The sequence below is a fragment of the Jaculus jaculus genome, chromosome 4, assembly GCF_020740685.1.
Source record: "Jaculus jaculus isolate mJacJac1 chromosome 4, mJacJac1.mat.Y.cur, whole genome shotgun sequence".
NCBI classification, from domain to species: Eukaryota; Metazoa; Chordata; class Mammalia; order Rodentia; family Dipodidae; genus Jaculus; species Jaculus jaculus.
Window position 1 is genome coordinate 91,297,925 of NC_059105.1, and position 20,729 is coordinate 91,318,653.

Below are 20,729 nucleotides of genomic sequence, written 5' to 3' on the forward strand. Positions count from 1 at the left end.
ATTGGCCACTCATGAGCTTTCTACACTGACCAATAACATGGCCTCTTCTGACAACATTGGCCAACACAGTTTCTCAAATAGACACAGGGATGAAGATCTGGATCTATGGACTATCTTTCCAGAATGGGCCATGACTCCATGACCAAAATATACTTATGCAACTCACATTATTAAACAGGAACTCTGGTCCCGGATTCCCATTGTCTGAAGATTCTTGTTCAGTGGAAATCCATATGCGCGGCCTGCATGACTCAGGGGGATTGGTAATGAGGGGATGAGTAATGTTCTCTTGAAGTCACTAGTTAGGATAAGAACAGTTGTTCACTACCTGACTGAACAGGTTTCTCAGGCCAGCCAAGAAGTGAACAAATAAATCAATGTCACTCTCCTCCTTACCATCTTAAAACCCTGTATTTAAAGTCTGCATTGTAACTAACAATTCAAAGAGTGATTGCAGAACTAACCTTTGCTCCTCTGTGATAAGAGAGGTAGACCGGGGATGAGTGAGGAATGGCAGAGGGGAGATTTGTTAGAGCTTCTGTGGAGAGACAGCCTTTAGGAACACATGATGGTGCTCTACTCTCCCTTACTGACTCTGTTATTTCAGGAAACCTTTGTATAAAACTAGCACAATGTCTTATTGAAACAGAGTAAACAACCATGTTGACAAGAGAAAATAAAAGCTTCAAACCTGGCAGTGCAATTTTATAACTTTGCAACTGTAGACCTTACCCCATTCAGAGTGTGAGCCAATCTTAAGAGCAGGTCAACAAATGCATGAGTAATTCTCATTTCATAATTCATTGTACCCCCTCACCAATTTCCATAAAGCATTATTCAAATTTCTTAATATTCTTTTTAGAATGAAAAGTTATTCTTGGATGATAAAAATATTAAAACTATTTAATTGCAACTAAATGGCTCCTAAAATATAGACTATAAAACTGATTACTGGCTGACAAATAACCTTCTCACTGTTGTCTCACGTTAGAGTCATGTTGGGCAATACCTAAATAGAGTCAGCCCATGTGAAATTTGGGCAATATTCTGTTTAGGTATAATGCTAAAGGCCCCAAAGTAGGGAGGGAAAATATTTGACCACACACCTAATCAAAGCTTATCTGAAGTTAGTGCATGAGACACTAGGCCCAGACATTCAGGGAGACACTGCAGGTGCTTTGATCATCTGAACATGTTCACTCTTCACGCACATGGTGGCACTGTGCTGGGGGACTCACACAGTTCTGCTGTGGGACATAACAGCCTTTAACCTTTGCAGAGAATGGCTAATGAATAGACAGAACTCAGGGCTCAAAAGTTAAACATGGAGAATGCTCATGGTGAGAACAGGCAGTTCGCACACGGTTTGTGCTTAGACGCAGGAAAAGTTCATCTATGTTCCAGAAAGACTTCCTGAGAATGAAGTTCTCAAGAGCAGCTTAACATTAAATTTGGAATGTTGTGGTTTGGTTGGACCCCTGATAACAACCATTAAAGAAAGAACCACTGGGATGAGAAGAAGGTCCCTACAGCGGCTGTGACTGTGGGTCACAACCTGATGCATGGGTGGATGAAATGCACATATGAAAATTTGCATTCTAACCACTCAAGCCCTTATCTTACTCAGTGTTCCTTGTCAAAAGGCACCCTTGAGCACGGTTCATTTTTTTTTTAATTTTAATGCCCTTTCTGTTTATTGTTGTCAGAAAAAGAGAGGGAGAGAGAAACTAGAAAAGGAAAAAAAGAAAGAGGCAAGGCCTCCCAAAACTCTCAAGAACCTTCGTCTTGCAATCTCGGGCAGAAACCCAACAAGAAAGGGGAATAATTAAATACACAATCCTCGGTGAGTCAAGGGCAGTGACGTCAAAGAAACGTCTGAAACACCCTCTGTGGGAAATGGGTTAGGGAGACTCCTTCCCGAGGCAGAAGGACTTTGTCATGAACACGAGGGCAATGTGGAACACCAGTTTTCTAAGGCCTGACTGCCCACTGGCCCAGAAGGCTGAGCTGCGTCCATCTACACCCACCTAGCCACCTCCACACATAAGAGCACACTCGTATCCTTCTCCATGGCTCTTCGTCCTAGACACATGTCCTTCACTCCTATGACCGCACAGGAGCCTCGTCCCCCAGAACAGGCAGCACTCACAATGGCAAAGGCAAGCACACGAATCAGCCAGGTGTACCACTAAGCTAGGCAGCCAGCAGCCCTTCCAGCCAATCAGGAGGGCGCTCCAGGCAGCAGGGAAGTTCCTGGCACAGAAAGAACAAGCCCAGCGTTCCGACCAGAAGGTGCTCTGCTTGCAGTCTGCGGTCTGCCCTGGCCGCTCTGTCTTCTTACGGGCTGAGTGACTCACTTGCAACTGCCCTGCTTGGAGAGGCTCTGCGGAGACCTGTCTGGCGGGTTTCAATTCCTACACTCGGGGGCGCGTTGTTCCAGTTGTTCTGGAAAAGAGGGTAAGCGAGAAGGCAAGCACCCACAGGAGGAAGTACCTAATGCCAGAGAGAATTACACACTCGGGATTAGATGAAGGAAAAGATTGAGAGGTTGGCAGCGGTTCCACCGGTGTGAGGGCAGTGTCCCTCGGATTTCATGCTTGACACTCTGTCCTCTGGAGAGGCTTCTGGGTGGGAGCGCAAAGTGGCGGGAGAGGCCCTCCCTCAGCCCTGCTCCATGCTCACTTTCTTGGGTGGGGCTGTGCATTTCCACTTGCCGAGCTTCCCGCAGTTTCTGGCTTGAGAAACTATGAAGAGGAGCATGCAAGTGCTCATGTATGCAGAAGTTGCAGCAAACACCTTCCAGCGACAAGAGATCGGCAATTAAAGCTAGTCCCAGCAACAGAGAAGACCGAGACCTCAGCAAAAGGGCTAGTTAAGGAGTCGTGATCACATAGCGGGATTCAAGGAAGGCAGTATCAGGCAGGCTGAGTGACTACAGCTGAGTCTCAGATCCTCTTAAACTCTGGTGCTAGATGCAAAATGAGAAATGACCACTCAAAGGCCTAAATTTAATCCTGGCTGCCACAAGTATACCACCCCTCACAGGGAGGAAGGCCCACGTGTCCACTGCTAAAACGTGGGTACTGTGGCCTACTTCATTGTTGCAAATATGACCTCAGAAATGTCAGTGAGTTTTGTCATTTTCCCCAGATAAACTGCCTGTTGTACACTACCTGGCGATTAGGCAGAATTAAGTTCCACAGATCCTGTGTAAAGAGGCTGTCACCTCCCACTTACCCTGGATAGTTCTTAAACAAAATAAATAAACATAGCATTCTTTTCTTTTGAGACAAAAACAAGAGGCTACCTGAAAAGCTATGGGAGGTTTATAAAACCTTCTCATTCTTCAAATGCTTTCCTAACAAATGACAAAGACCTCTTTCAGCATGCCATCCTGCTATCCTATCTCTGGGGAAGTGGGGCAGAATCAGGAGTTCAAGTTCCACTACATAGGGAGTTAGAGGCCCTGCCTCAAAAAAAAAAGGCAGGTATGGTGGTGCATGCCTTTAATCCCAGCACTAAGGAGGCTGAGGTAGGAGGATCACCAGGAGTTGGAGGCCAGTCAGGGAGTACAGAGTGAGTGCCAGGTCAGCCTGGGCTAGAGTGAGACCTTACCTTCAAAAAAACCACAAAACAAATAAACATAAAGGTTTTATTATAGAAATTAATATTTTCTACTATCAAATTAATTGACCTTTGGATTATATTGTGTTAGACAAACAAGCATATTTATCTCATTAATATGCAAATTTGCTTATATGTATGACAAAGAATGATTTTAAAATAAATTTCTTTGTGGTTTATTATCAGAACTGTTTGATGTGTATACTTATTTTATATACTTACATGCTTGGGGTCAGATAAAACTTTCTCAAGTGAAAAGTAGTCATGAATAGAAAAAGTTTAAGAAGGCCTATTCTAAATTCCAGATACCAAGCACAGGGTGAGTGCAATGACATGAATGACCTAGGTGAAGGACCACCCAGCTGGGCCAAGCCCCAACTGCTAAGCCACAGAATCACAAGCAAATAAAATGACTATTGTCTTAAGCCCCAAGTGTGGGGTGGTAAATTATGCAATAGATAACTGATGATAGCTCTGTACAAATGAGGCTTTATTATCAATAGCATTTCTAAACTTGTCTACTTGCCAGCTCATTTGCCAATCACAGCATGGAACCTCCAAGCTTTCACCACACCCAGTGAGGGCCAGTGAGGGCACTCAAGTCAGCTTATTGACTTGTGAAAAGCTAAGAGCAGTTAATGAGCAAACCTGGGGAGGTGAAGGTAAGCTCTCTGCACCAAGGTTGGTCTTTGAAGGATATGGAAAGATACGATGTTGTTCTTTGTAGGCTATAACACAATGCAGTGCTAGAAATTCCAATATGTTGTTTTCCTAGAAGTTGTTTCCCCCACCCCATAGGTCTTAGATGTTATGCAGTAATGTGGATGGGCATCTCCATGACACAAGCAAACCCATGTGGAAGAGGTGAGAATCAAGGGAGCAAGACAGAAGTAACCATGCAATCCCTGCAGTCCAAATACCGGCTGGAGAGATGGCTTAGTGGTTAAGGCACTTGCCTGTGAAGCCTAAGGACCCAGGTTCCATTCCGTAGTACTCATGTAAGCCAGATGCACAAGGTGGTACATGAGTCTGAAGTTCATTTGCAGTGACTAGACACTCTGGAACTCCCATTCTCTCTCTCTCTCTCTCTTTCTCTCTCTCTCTCTCTCTCTCTCTCTCTCTCTCTCACACACACACACACACACACACACACATAAATAAATAAATGAAAAATTTGAAAAAATAAACAGGAAGTCTTAGACACCTTCTGTTCCTCTCCTGGTCAAAACAACTGAAAACTAACACACACACACACAGTGTGTGTGTGTGTGTACCCTTAATTTTTGCTACCAAAATGTAGGAAAGATAAGATGTGGTATGGTGGTCAAGGTCAAATGGCAAGGAGAGCAGGCACAAATGTGGGAGTCAATGAACACTGGTCATAAGTGTCTACATGAGGCTGGCATCTGTCCTAGGCTGTCCTGTGGGTTACATCACACATCTGCCACTTTTATCTTGTTTGTCTAACTTTGGGCAACTCAGTTTCTCATCTGTAAAAAGTAGGTATCAATAGGACCATCGTCCTAGGAATGTCATGGAGATTATGAGTTAGCATGCATATAACAACTTAGTCTAGTTCATAAAAAAGTAGGGCTGCAGAGATTGCTTAGTGGTTAAGGCTCTTGCAGGCAAAACCAAAGGACCCAGGTTCGATGCCCCAATACCCAAGTAAAAATCCACATGCCCATTCTCCCCATCCCTGTCTCTCTCAAATAAATAAGTAAATAAATAAATAAATATAGGAGCCAATAAGTAGCTGTCTTCTTGATGGTGGTAATGGTTAATTCTAGGGTTTTGTCTTGCTTATCATTATCATTATCATCATGATGATTATGTCCCCAGCCCTGTGCTTAGTACTGTTACTAACAAGAAATTAACTTTCCTTGCTGTAGATGACCCCCCTGACACTCTGTATGTCTCAGAGCTGGACTGTGACCTCTCTGATCTTCACATCTTTTAGGACTATGAACAGCAGACCCTTACATTGAAGTAACAACTCACACACCAACCCCATAGCCCCAGGAGAGCAGTGATAATAATATACAGATTCCTACTTGTTTTCCTGGGCCTAATTAGAGAAGTACAATGTCATCCATTTAGAAAGGCCAGGAGTAAGGCATACTACTAGATACTTTACAGAATTCTGCTTTGTACTTGACACATATAATTATCATTAAAAACACTGATGTTAATCATTCAATCTGCTCTTTTGACAAAAAAGAAAAAGAAAAAAGGAATGTAAATGTGGCCAGAACCCAATCAACTCATAATTTCATACAATTTCCTCTGGGTGATTGTTCCCTCCCCTTCCAACCTTCAGACACAAGGTGAGAGGTCTGTTTGAAAGGCAGAAGCCTCTGGGCTGGGGCCTGGGGGCTGGCAGCCCCACACCCCAGTAGCCAGGGAGGGATCACTCAGCGCTCTGGGCTCAGTCCCTGTAGCCTCAGAAAGGTATTGCCTGACACTCGTGGTCTGACCTCGGCAACCCACCTCGGCAACCCACCTCGGCTTCAATTTGTTCACCTGAGAAAATGGAGTCAGGGTTGACACCTAACCTAGTCAACCTCTACATTAGGCAGCAAATGAAAAACCAACGTAAATGAAGCAAAAAGTGATCCTCAGTAAAGCACACAGCTTTCAGTGTACTCACGTCTATGCTGCCCTCTCTTCTGTGCTGGAGTAATGCTCTTGCCCTGTTAAGGATCAGTGCATAGCTTCTAAACCTTTGGTATTTAAATGTCTGAGGATTACAAGCATGCAACAATTAGGGTCCACGTTCACTGTTTAGTCACTCATACATTGCCTTTGATCCAAACACTTTAAAACATCACTCTTGGGCTGGAGAGATAGCTTAAGGCGCTTGGCTGCAAAGCCATAGGACCTCAGTTCAATTCCCCAGTACCTATGGAAGCCAGCTGTACAAAGTGGCACATGTATTTGGAGTTTGTTTGCAGTGGCTGGAAGCCCTGGCATACCCATTCTTTCTCCCCCCCCACCCCAAGTAAATAAATAATAAAAGTAAAATATTTTTAAAACACCACTCTTTACCTCTTCACACTTCCTCCTCATCCCCTATGAAGGTCACTGCAAATATGTTTGCTTTTACTTCACTAAATAAGTGATTTCTATGGTACCAGAGAAACCTCTGATCTCTAGACCAGTCCCTAGCCTTAGACACTCCCTCCTTGGGCTCAACAGAATTATAACAAGCCCAAACCAGGTTTTCAAATCCCAGGACCACAGTAGGTAGCGGGGAGGTGAAGATAGGATAGAAAACTGACAAACTAGAGAAAACAGAGTTCCAAAACACGCAGACGCTCATGGTGAATGCCCAACAGGTTAGTTAAGCCAGGGTTCCTGGCCCATAATGGCTGTAATAGCTTCAATTCTTACCTTATGAATGATGATGTGGTTGTCAGGCTCTGCTCTGTAACAGGAAAAGGATCTGCACCCAAATTATGAACCTACCAAAGAGAAAAAGACAAGGTAAGAGCTTCTGCATTACATTCCTGAACATTTGGGGTGATTTCTAACAAAAAAGAGCAGCAGCTATCCAGACATTTGAAGACCTTTAAGAATAGCACAGTAACCTCATAATCAATTCAACAATATCAAATGCATGAACTCTCTGGAATGAAGTCAAGGTGCAGCCCATTAGTGTAACAGACAGAGTGAGCTAACGTTTGTTAACACACACCTGGGCCCCAACTAATTAAGACTGCAATAACGGGTGAAATCATGCACCTCGTCACATCCCTCCACAGAAACGGCCGCTTCCCAAAGCAGCAGAACTCGCCGCAGCGCTGGTTTCTGTCAGGGTATTTGGCAGGTTACTGCATTCACATATCCATACATTCAACACATCCACAATGAAGACTCTATACCCCTTAACCATCCTTGGTTTGGAAGACAGCCCTACCAGCTGATGAAATTATGACAACACGAAATGTGAACCCAGAAGATGAAGTAGGAGGAAACTGGTATCTTCCTCTACAGGCACTCAAATAAGCAAATATAAAGACAACAAATATCTATCAATTGTAATGAAGTTCTGTTTTCAACTATCGCTGCCTGTGTTTTGTGTCAGTTTGGCTAGGTTATGATGCCCAGGTGTTTCAGTCTGGAGATTGCTGCGAAGGTATTTTGTTTAGATGTGATTAACATTTCAATCAGATTACTTCAATCAATCAACTGAGATCCGAAGAGGATTGACAAGAGGTCTGTTGGAAGGAATTCTGATGCTAGATCATCATGAACCACAAAATGTCAATAATAGCTTGTCCTCAGTTCTCCAGCCTCCTAGTGTACCTTGCATATTTTGGATTTTCCAACCCCCATAATCTTATGAGTAAATTCCTTAAAATAAAATTCTTATGCACACATATACACATGGGGTCTCTGGATATCCCTGACTAAGCCATCATCTAATGTTTAAAACGGGATGACTTATGGGCAAGAGAGATGGCTCAGTGGAAAAAGCACTTGGCCCATAAGCATGAGGAACAGAGTTCAGATCCCAGCACCTACAGAAATAGCCAGTGGGCGTTGTGGCACACCCGCAATACTGGGGGCTCCCCTAGGCAAGCTGGCTACGTAGCCAAATCCGTGAGCTTTGGGGTCAAGTCAGAGACCCTGCACTAGGAAAGCCACGGAGGAAGACCCCCGTGTCAAGCATGCGAACCCAACTATATCCATGCACGTGGTACATGCACATGCAAAAAAATAAAATGAGTCAATTTCCAACATATATGTAATGTGTAAAGACAACACAAAGAACAAGAGGAAGTTAGTTCACAGAAATGCGTATTGCAAAGTGCTGAAGTAACTATTCATGAGTGTAATTTGCAAATCAGTCTTAGCACATTCTAGTAACCAATACTAAGAAACTAGATACAATGTAATCATATCAAATCTAAGATAAATACAGTGTTAGTTTTGTCCTTATCATTAAGAAATGTCTCCTGCTCTTCTGTCAGTGGCCTGTGAAAATGATTCACTACTCTCTGGACCCAGAAAACCCCACAAAATCATGCAAATCAAGGGGTGTAAATCTTCGTGTTCACTTTTAAAACACTTGTGAAACTGCCCAGGCCATCAAGGGTATGCATACCTGAAAAGCCACCAAGTATCTGACAGATAAAGAAGCAGTGTGTGTCATTCCGGCCACACAATGGTGGAGTTGGTGGGTGTGCCCGGGCTAAACAGTGGGGCTGGACACGGGGCTGGTGGCCCAAAAGGAGTGCTGAGTTTCAGCTGCGCATGCTTCAAAACGCAGAGAGCAATGCTGAAGCAGGGGTTGCGATGTGGACGCTCTGGCCATTGAGCACGTCCAGGTGAACAAAGCACCCACGGTGCGCCGCCGTGCTTACAGGCTCACGTGGGACTAACCCATCTATGAGCTCTCCCTGCCACCCTGAGACGACCCTCACTGAAAAGGAACAGAGGGTTCCTAAGCCAGAAGAGGAGGTTGCACTGAAGAAAAAGATACCCCAGAAAAAACTGAAGAAACAAGAACTTATGGCACAGGACTAAATTCAGCATAAAAATACATGGAAATAAAAGTAAAAGAAAGAGAGAGAGGGAGAGGAAGGAAGGAAGGAAGGAAGGAAGAAAGGAAGGAAGGAAGGAAGGAAAGAAAAATGTCTCCCAAGGAATTTGCCTTCTTTTCCCCAAGTAAATTCCTAAGTATCCTTTCTCATGTACCTTGGGAGATGGAAAGAGAACATATTGACAGGACCTGTATGCATACAGGGGAAAGAGCCTCTTACCTCCTCTATTACAAGAGAGATGATGCCAAACAAGTTACTAATGTGGTTTAGTAAGGGGTACCAAAAAAGGCATTATCCACCCAGACACCAAGCACACAGCAATCTGACCATATGGTTTGATCCAAGGATAGAAATTATTGCTTTTAGAAGAATGAATGGACTCCATGGCCCTTGAGACATTTTCCATAAATAGTATGATTTATCCTAACCAAAAGTTGGATGAGAATTGGGCTGAAACTGTCTCAGGCTGTCTTTTAGGCAAGAGCATGACACAGAAGTTTCTTCTAGGCCTACTAGGGACAGAGTTGCAGAGAAACTGCCCACAGTCAGGTTTATCAACTCAGGTAATAGTCATCTAAAATATTTTAAAAAATAATAGGACTGGAGAGATTGCTCAGTGGTTAAAGGCACTTGCTTACAAGCCTGCCAAGCACAGCTTAATCTTCCTCAGTAACCACATAAACCCAGGCACAACACATCTTTGCTCCCAAGAAGCTCACTGCAATGGGAGGCAGAACCATCCAGAAGTTCATGGGCCAGTTACACTTGCCTCCCAGTGTCAAATAAAAGAGAGCCTGTCTCAGAAGAAGACCACATGCATACCATGCCATGTGCATGCCCTGCCCCACATACACAAAAGTAAAATAAAATCTTTAAACATTTAAAACATTAATTTGGGGGCTGGAGGGATGGTTTAGTGGTTAAGGCATTTGCCTGCAAAGCCAAAGGACCCAGGTTCGATTCCCCATGATCCATGTTAGCCAGATGCACAAGGGGATGCATACATCTGGAGTTTGCTTGCAGTGGCTGGAGGCCCTGGCACATCCATTTTCTCTCTCTCTCTCTCTCTCTCTCTCTCTCTCTCTCTCTCTCTGTCAAATAAATAAATTAACTAAATTAAATATTTTAAAACAAAATTAAATTTTTGCACTGGTATGTGTGTCATATACCCTCCTTGCATTAGAATCAATTTCTTAAAATTTTTAAATTATGACTGTACATAGTAGCCAATTTCAAGTGTGCACCTTAGTAGCATTGAGTGTATTAAAAATATTGAGTTATCCCTTCCCAGGTTTTTTTAGCACCCCTAAACAGGAACTCTATTAAATAATAAGTCCCTCTCCCATTAACCCTGGTGACCACAATTCTGTTTTCTGAATCTATGACTTTGCCTGTTTAGGCTGTTTCCTAACAGTGGACTCGCACAGCAGTTGCCCGTTTTTGTCTGGCTTATTTCACGTGAACCAATGTTTTCAAGATTAATCCATGTTGCAGCATGTGCCAGAATTTCATTCCTTTCATAGCTAAATAACACTTCACCAAGTACACACCGTTTCTTTATCCTGGGATCCATTTTGTGTAATGAAATGACTAGGTGACTACTGAGTACTTACAAAGTGAAGCCTCAATTATTTTGTGGATTTCATGTATGTATGTATGTGTGCATGTTTGTATGCATGTGTGCATGCGCACGTGAAGGACAGAAGTTAACACTGGATGTCTTCCTCAGTAGCTCTCCCCACTTTATCTTTTGAGACAGGGTCTCTGTTGAACCTGGAGCTCACTGATTCAGCTGGACTGGCTAGTCAGGTCTTCCTGTCTCTACCTTTCCTGCCTGGAGCTTACAGGCACACATTGCCACACCCAGAATTTTCCTATGGGTGCTGGGAATCCAAACTCAGGTCCTCGGGTTTATGTGGCAAGCACATTAACCACTGCGCCACCTCCGCGGCCTCCAAAAGTCTTCATTTTTAACATATGAACTCTAACCTAAGAATAGCACGTGTAGGGAAAGCAGAGAGCCGCTCCTTGAGGACCTAATTAATTACACAAGTCCTAGTTTGAGAAGCAGTAGCAGCAGTAAGAAAACAAAATCATTGAGTAGTTTGCTTCCCTAAGGGTCTGGTAAATCCCTCCACGCTATCTTAATTAATGTTCTTCATATTTAAGACAGAAGTGAGATTAAACTCTCCCCCACTCTGTAGCCAGGATCCACTGTAACTTTCAATACCACCTTTCCCAAAGCTTACAATGTGTCATTCTCAACCCCTAGCCCAGGGGTAAGGAGTTTCCATCAAAACAGTTGACATCAACAAACTAGAAGCTGCAGGATCATGAAGCACTGGTCCCGTTGTGGAGCAAATGTCCTCTGAATCTCAAATAGAAAGGCACACCTTTTCCTTAGCGAGTGCCCAGCCCAAACCAGCACTTCCAGGTATACCACAGAGGGCAAGGCATGTCCATGTGGAAACACTGCTCCACAGACAAACATAGCTCCTCAACAAGAGGCTTTAATAACGGAAAGGGAGAAGAACTACACTCTACTCTAGCTCTACATTCAGGTGGGAAGAAGAGGAGATGGCAAGAAGGGGGAACGCCACCACACACCCGAATTCACAAAAGCAGCCCTGCAGAAGGCTTCAAAGGATTTTCAGGGGAAGTCAAAGTAAAACAACCACTTTGGCACACTGGCAAGGGAATTGCAAGCAAAATCAGGAGCCACCAAGGATTTTAGCTCAGCTAAACTTCCTCAGCTTGGGCGGATCTGCTGCCATCCCAGATCATTAGCACTTGGCTGAGCTGGAAGTTCATTCCCTGTATGTGCATTCAGTTAGCTGGAAATGGAATGCATCCTTTAAACAACAAAAGCTGACGTGGAAGATTCTGGAGAATTAAGCCCTCTGTTATTCATGCACATGTTTAAAGATGAACTTTAGTTAGTCATAGTGGTGCATACCTAAAATCCTAGCACTCAGGAGGAGGAAGCAGGATGACCATGAGTTCAAGGCCAACCTGGGCTACATAACAAGTTCAAAGCCTGAGCACTCTTGCGCAAATAGCCCAATGCTATCTTGCAGCTTATCTCCTCTGTAACTTTCACTTTACTTTTGAATAAAAACTCTTGGGTGGAAGCTGGGCATGGTGGCGCACACCTTTAATCCCAGCACCTGGGAGGCAGAGGTAGGAGGATCGCTGTATGTTCTAGGCCACCCTGAGACTACATAGTGAATTCCAGGTCAGCAGCCTGAGCTACAGTGAGACCCTACTTCCAAAAACAACAACAACAAAACTCAAGTGGGAGAGATTACTTAGCAGATAAGGCACTTGCTTGTAAAACGTAAGGACACAGATTCCCCAGAAGCCAGGCAAGCCAGATGCACATATGGGTGCATGCATCTGAAATTCATTTGCAGTGGCTAGAGGCCCTGGTGCCACCATTCTCTCTCTTTCTCTTTCTTTCTTTTTCTTTCTCTCTTTCAAATAAATAAATATAAAAATATTTTTTAAAAACTCTTGATGCTTTACTTAAAAAAATGACTTCTAGGGCTGGAGAGATGGCTTAGTGGTTAAGCACTTCCCTGTGAAGCCTAAGGACCCTGGTTTGAGCAAGATTTTAATGTAAAGACAAAATGAACACTGTTAAGATCATTCTTTTTAATACACAGGTAAATAACCCATTGCCTCTAAAATAAGAAACCTGCACTTCCCTGGACTGTAGAATATGAACCCCAGTAGGGTGCCATTATAGAAGACCTCAAATTGGCCTGATCAGTAGTGAGGAGGAGAAAGCACTCAGTTCTCTGTTCCCCTTCTCAGGACATCAGGGACAAGTATTCCGAAGTTAAACAAAGTATACATGTTGAGAACTAAAATGTCACTGTGACAATCATTTCATTGTTTGCTCATACCTTCCTGATGCCCAATCAGCCTTGCCACTGAAAAAGAAAGTGTCATTGGACAAATCCATTCTCAAAAATAAAAACCCCAACAAGTCAATCAGCCTCTGTCAGTTAATAAAATGGAACTTGAATCTGGTAGAGTACCAATTCCTTAGTGATGGCATGGACTGTGGACCTGCAATGCATATACTGAAGTACTAGTGCCTCAGAATGTTAGCGTGGAGATAAGGTCTTTAAAGAGGCAATTAAGCTGGCAGATGCTGCTTCTTAGTGCCAGGAGCCACAACAACATGGTTTAATTTCAACGCAATCCATGGACAATGCATGTCTACAGCATAGGCACTAGATCTGACCTCTGATGCTGTGTCTCAAAGAGTTTGGTGCTATAGCCAGAGAAGACCACAGTCAGTAAGATGGACTGCTGGGAGAAAGCGATGGTGCAGCTATAGACGGAGAGAGAGCTCCTCACATCCCAGACCCATCAAGCTCTGTGACTTGGGGGCTTACTCAGGTGGCCTCATTTGCCTCCTGACAACAGCCAGGCCCAACTTTGCCCAGCAGTACAGAGATGTGAGTGAGAAATCTTTTCATCGTGGAAGTAATTCCTGGGGTCAGCAAGCAAGGCCTCCATGCTGCAGAGCTGGACTGGGAAGTCATGTTCAGGGCACAGCCCAGCCACAGGGCACTGCTCGTGCTCCCACCTGCCAATGTCAGCCGCGAAAGGAGAGCCCTGATGCAATTAGCCAGGTGAACAGGGACCTTGTCTGCCACTTAGAGAAGGCAGTCCTTGAATTAACTCAGTCCCCATTACCAAAGGGGGAGGGCACGTCCACCCCCCCGCTGGTTCTGCAGGCTGCCAGCATTTTTTGAGCAAGGAAGATAAAAGAAAAGATGATTTAATAGTCAGCAAATTACAAGACTGATGTTAAATCAGCTAGCTCCATGCCTCAAGCCAGGGGATCACTGACTTTAAAGGGCCATAGAACCCACCCTGCCATGTGACTTTGCCACAGACTATCAAATGCAGTGATAAAGTTTTTACAACTTCAAATATCTAAATTTTAAAAATTCAAGTAAGCTTTCTTATTCAATTCAATACTCCTTACATTCCTTACCAACAATTATATATTGGCCTTGCTAAATGGTTTTACTTGTTGGGCTGGGAGAACCCAAGGGTCCATGTGGGCTCTCATAACCCTGTATCCCTTTCAGCACACAGCATTAGACACCGATTCAAAACTCAGCAAATGTTCACCCATGCTCTGCAAATAGTCTGCTCTATGAGGAAGCAAATATCCTCTAATAGCCCTATTTTACACTTTCATCAACTGTTGCCCCTTCTCCCCCAGTACACACACACACACACACCCCACATTCCAAACTGTCAGGTCCAGCACAGGGACCTTCACAATGGCCACCCTTTAGTGGATCATAGAAAATAATACAGTGTAAACTACAGCTGCTTGGCAAATTCCTGTTCTCTATTTTTATGTCATTGATTTAACTTCTGAAATGGACAACTTTCATAATTGTCAAAATACATATTTTGATCCAAATCCTCTCTCTCATTAGTTTCTCCTGTCCTCCCTCCCTTCCACTGTAAACCTCTTCTTCTTTCTAAGAGAAAAAAGTCCTTCTTGTCTCTTAAGAGCATTTTTTTTTTTTTTGCTCTTCTTCATCATCCATGATGACATGTTGATGGGCCCAATATTGTGCAGTCTCATACAGGCATGTTTTCTATTTTCAAATCTGATTACATCTAAATTAGTTTCCCAGGGCTACCTCACAAATCACCAAGAACCGAAAGACTTAACACAACCAAAATTTATTCTCACAGTTCCAAAGACCAGAAGTATATCATCAAGGTGGGGCGGGGTGGGGTCCTCTGAGGCTGCAGGGTATCTGCCCTGCCCCTCCCTGGCTTCTGTTGGTGCTGGCAGCCTCACAGTCCTTGGTGTGCAGCTACTGAATGCAACCTTTGAGTCACCTTTGCGTGCCCTCACCCCTGGGTCTTTCCACCAGTTCTCACCTTTCTGTTACAAGAACAGCAACAGTCCACACACTCACACTCACACACATGCACTTACACGGCATGCACAGGAGCAAACATTCACACATAAAATCATTACACACTTGCACACTCACACACCAATAGATGCAAACACATGTATGTACACACACATATAAACATGGATGCAAACACATGTACACATACACACATGCACACACACAAACCCACACATGTACACAAGCACACATACACACATGTACACATACACACAAACATGAACACAGTCACACTCATACACACCCATGCATACACACATGCAAACACACACTAATGCACATGCACACACATTCATATGCACATACACACATGCTTACTCACACAGATGCATATAAGCATGCATACACACATGCATGTAAGCCAGGATTAACACATGCATGCACACACATGTGGATATACGCACACAGAGGCACTCACACACATTGATATATGCACAAACACCCACATGTGCATACATACACAGTCACAAACACAGATGCACTCATGTATACACACATAAATACATATAAACCCACACACATGTAGACACACACATGGGCACAATGCATCCACGCACATGCACAAAAGTGCACATACATATACTCACACACGTGTACACACACTCATGTTCTCTTACACACATGCATGCACACACATTCACACATGCAGTCATGTGTTGCAGCACCCTAACTCTATCAGAGGTCCACCTATGAACACAACACTAGTCTCCAGTCTTTTCTCACAAGGTGGCCCCTCTTCCTCAGCCAAGGGGACTGGGCACATCCCGGGAAACAACCACTTATACTCACCACCCATCACCTCCGGGACAACCCCACCTACTCACCCTGAACTTTCAGTGAAGGATGAGCAAAGGAAAGCCTCCAACTTAAGGGTAGAGCCAAAACAAATGGCAGCCCAGAGCTCAGAGACAAGGAAGAGTGTTTGTGTGTGTATTTCTCAAAAGAAGAGAAAGTGACATTCAGTTCTTGTTTCACAGATGAAATATCTTTAAATAAAAGGAGTGAGGAGAATCAGGAAGATTCTTTTATAAAAAAAAAAAAGAAGTTAACAGGAAACTTCTTTAGATAAAAGGACACTAACTGGCAAAGGGCTGAACAGTGTAGATAATTAGGCCAACACAGATTTTGTTTTGTTATTTAAATAGAAATATTCTCATAGAAATATACTTTTATCTTCTCCTGAAAATCAAAAAAATCTGGGAACTCTAGACTTCAAGGCATTACCACACATGTACAAGTGAGGTAAAGAGGAAGAGACAGGTAGAGGGTGTGTAAGAGTCGGTGTTCTAGAAGAGGGATCAGAGCTAAACTGGACTCGCACAACATCTACAACCCAAAACAAGACCAAGAGAAAAGAACCAAGTGTCTCCTCTTTCCTTCACTGCATCACCCTCTCTTTCTGTCTCTCCAGTCCTCAGTCACCTTTGGGGCTCTTTCTTAAATGCCACCAGTTTGCTACAATTCCACTGTAAAGTCCTGCATCTCTTATCCTTGGGAAGATGCAACAGTTTAAAGTTACTAAGTAAGTGTTCTCCTAAAGGCTTTAAAAAAGGATATCCAACATGTTACACATTGAGCCAATTGTGTAGCTCCGGAGGGGACAGGCAGAGCTCTGCAGGAAGTGAGAGGGGCCAGTATCGTGCACTGAGTCTCCTACTACTTCTGTGCATTGAGATGACACAGGCACCTTGACATTTCCTAAAGATGTCAAGAGTCGGAACTACCTACAGCTCAAAACACAACTCCAACCATTGCTAATAGATATGTACAGGGCTGGAGAGATGGCTTAGCGGTTAAGCGCTTGCCTGTGAAGCCTAAGGACCCCGGTTCGAGGCTCGGTTCCCCAGGTCCCACGTTAGCCAGATGCACAAGGGGGCGCACGCGTCTGGAGTTCGTTTGCAGAGGCTGGAGGCCCTGGTGCGCCCATTCTCTCTCTCTCTCCCTCTATCTGTCTTTCTCTCTGTGTCTGTCAGTCTCAAATAAATAAATAAAAATTAAAAAAAAATAGATATGTACACACACTCAAGATGTGTGTGTGTGTGTGTGTGTGTGCATGTGCACGCATGTGCGTGCATCACATAATTTGGCTCATCTATTTGCATAAATTTCTAATCAAGCATGCCTGACCTGCTCAATCCTGAAGCTTCTTGCCACCACACTAAAGCATCAGACAATTAGCTCTGACTGGAGCTAATCACAATACATAAATGAATTCCTATCAAACAAGAATTAATTTAAATTCCTCACAAAGCTTTTCAAGAGGCAGAGAAACCTGCCCTTCAGAGATAGCTTTGCCTGGGTGTCTTAAATTCTCCTGTTTGTCACAAGCTAAATGTAACTTGCTATTTGGACTAATAATAGCTTTGTCTTCAATTGCTTCACCATGAGGCTTCTGTTTTGTTTTGAATGTAAGGAAGTTTTTGTTATCCAACTATCTCATAGCCTTTCAAGAGCATAGTACTGGGAGTTTGGGTATAGTAAGGCTAACAGAGAATTTGAGTCAAATTTCTGGGGATCCAAGGAGAACCAGGGAAGGCATATACTCCACCGTCATGTTCAAACATGGGAACAAGTCCTTTATGGACCATCACTCAGCCACACCATTGACAAGATGAGACATGTCATTAGACTCAATGTTAGAACTTTCTATGGGGGTGCCTTAAGTCTCTCACTCCACCTGACCGAACTGTTGGGAATTCTGGACAAAGGACAATTTAGATCAAGCTCTACATTACTTAAAAACCTTGCCTGGTCTTTTTACCCCAAAGCTACTAGCCCCAAAGTCTCTAATACCTGTTTGCTGGTGTAGGGGTTTTGTGAGGTACTTTTCCTTCACACATCCTGGAGTTGTTAATATCTGGGCTTCCCAGGAGTCCACCATAACCATAATTTGGGCCTAACTACATAAATCTTTAAAAGGGCCTTAAGTACATTGCGGTCTGCTTGCCCACACCTTCCAACTTCTCTCTAACCTGATTAGAGCATCTCTCTACTTAAATTCCTCCAAAAGAAAGGACATTCTTCCCACTTTAAGAGTGTGTTTCTCAAAATTTTGGAACGATGGGCCTCTTAGAGAATCTGCTGCAAGCTATGAAACTCCCTCCAGAAAGACAGCACATGCACATGCTTGCTTTCAGCGAGAGTGCTCCCCAGCCCGCGGCCCCACCCAGGCTCCATGCTGCGAAGCCCTGCTCCACATTCCACAGGGAAGAGTTGAGAGAACTGACGCCCAGACCAGAACAAAGGTCGTGAAAGCTGGTGCACCTGAAAGCGCTGGATGTGGAGGAAGCAAATGTTTGCTTCTACGGCATCTCCTCTTCTGGGGTGACATCTCAGAGTTCCTGTTAGATTTAGCTGTCCCGTTGCGTTCCTACAGCTCCACAAGTATGCCTAGACTCTGACCCCTAACACACTGGACTGTTGCTTAAAGGGATGAAAGAGGCTCCCATTTGGCTAGAAATGTCAAAAATAAAAAGTACTAGAGGCTCCACCTCTATTCCTATTTCCTCTATGCACTATGGGAAAAAAAAAATCATACTTCAACTCTTGGGCATACTGACACAGGTGGTGGGCTGGGTTTTGCCTGCAAGCCATAGCTTGCCGTGCTTGTCACGCACTCAGCTACAGCCCCTGACAGCCAGCCCACCTCCCCACACACTGTGCTCTTCGAGGGAAAAGTGAGAACTTCCTTCACCCTGGGATCCCAGGTCTGACTCATTGATGAGAACACGTCAAAGTGTGTTGAATGAAAGAACTTGGCTCGCCTTCAGCACTAGCTCAGAGACCATGGCACTCCCCTGGTCTCTGGCTTGATCTGAGAGAACGCTCCTCATTGGCAGCACCTACAGACAGTAGCCCCTGGCTGAAGTGAAAAACAAAGAGTCTTCTTTTGCCAGTTTTCAAATTGGTTTTTAGTTTCTGATATGAAATAGAAAATAGCCACTCAGCATGTGTTTCAATAAGCGCTCTCTCTATCTCTCTCCCTCTCTCTCTCTCTCTCTCTCTCTCTCTCTCTCTCTGTGTGTCCATAGGTGTATGGTGGGGTGTATGAGTATGCATATGAATGCCGTGCGTGGGAGTGCATGTGCAGCTCAGGGGGCAATTCCAAGCGTCAGTCCTCGCCTTCCACCTTGGTTGAGGCAGGGTCCCTCTGCATTTGCCAGGCTAGCTAGCTACCCGTTCTATCTTGGCCTCCCTTCTCCCCTAGGCACACTGGTGTTACACATGCTACCACTAAAGTGTCCAGCTTTGCTTGAGTTCTGGGGATCACAACTCAGGCCCTCACGCTTACGTGGCAAGCACTTGATCCACTGAGTAGTCTCCCCAGCCTCTAAGGTAGCTTTTTAAAAGAAGTATCAAAAATAGGGAGGATTCTGTTAAAGAGATCTGTGAACTATTCTTGCACAGCTGTTCGCATATTAGCATTTAATTAGCTATAATTGCTATTTTGAAAAAACAGTTCAACTCCGTGGGGGTTATTTAGTGCATCTCCTGACAATTCTTTGTGTTTTTCTGAAGAAACAGCTAAGTCTAGAGCTGCTGTGGTTGAAGGGTATGGTATTAGCAGCCATCACCCACATATGTGAACAGCCTCACCCAGTTACTGTCCTTTGCCATTCTTCTGAGGTGAAGGCAGGGTATTTTCTTTTTCTTTCTTTCATTGTTTCCCTTCTCTCTTTCTGTCATTTCTTTTTTTTTTTTTTCATGATTTGCAATTCCAAGCCTCAACTGGGTGGTGTAGACTTGTGTGGTTTTCATTCACGTCCTCTGGACATTAATGCAAAGATCAAGGGACACTGCAGTGCTTCTTTGGTGTCTCCATACTCTGTAAGTACACCCTCACCCCGAGACTGAGGGGAGCATTCCAAGGGGGGTAATCCCGACACAGTGAGCTCCCCCTAAGTGGCCACGGGGAGGTTGCCATCCAGGAACGGATGTGATTTCTCACTGGTATGCTGCTCTGGGGTCTCCCCATTCTTGTAGATAACCTCTCACTCTACTCTGTAAATAACTCCAGTAAATCCACTGGTCACCAAATTGGTATTGATGCAACTGTGCTTTGATCTGCCTCCCCAGGGGAAAAGCTTCCCATACCAAATGTGTACTCCATAAATGTAATCTGCTCCCTCTGTGGAATCCTGGGAAAGATAAAAGATAGGGGAGACCAAGGAAACCTGAAATCATAGGATGTTAGTTAATAATAATGATTCATCTGTGGGTGTGACAAAGGATCATACTAATGTGCCATGTGGGTCAGGGCAGCAACTGAGTGTCAGGCATGTGGGAATTCTCTGTAGTGTCTCTCCAACTTGTAAGCATATCTTTGCCTGTTCTAAAGTAAAAAGTGTACTAGTTTTCAAGAATAAGGGTAGTGCATGACAAATATAATTGAGCTATGTAGTTTGTAATCTGGGTATATCTGGGAAAGGTAAGTTTTCAAAAATGTATTCAGGGGTCTGGGGAGATGGCTCAGTAGTTAAAAGCACAAGCCTGACCACCAGAGTTTAGAGCCCTAAAGCTTACATAAAGCCAGATGTAAGTAATTACACTCATCTGTAATCTTAACACCGATATGGCAATGGAGACAGAG

The 20,729-nt window shown here is 44.0% G+C and overlaps 1 protein-coding gene across 2 annotated transcripts in view; it reads right to left on the reverse strand.

Moving 5' to 3' along the window:
* Positions 1-20,729, reverse strand: part of Lypd6b (LY6/PLAUR domain containing 6B) — a 203,642-nt gene that overhangs the window by 62,670 nt on the left and 120,243 nt on the right. For both annotated transcript variants that reach the window (XM_045147618.1, XM_045147617.1), the window contains exon 2: positions 7,018-7,088. The gene's annotated coding sequence lies outside the window, so the exon portion shown is untranslated. The remainder of the gene's footprint in view (positions 1-7,017; positions 7,089-20,729) is intronic.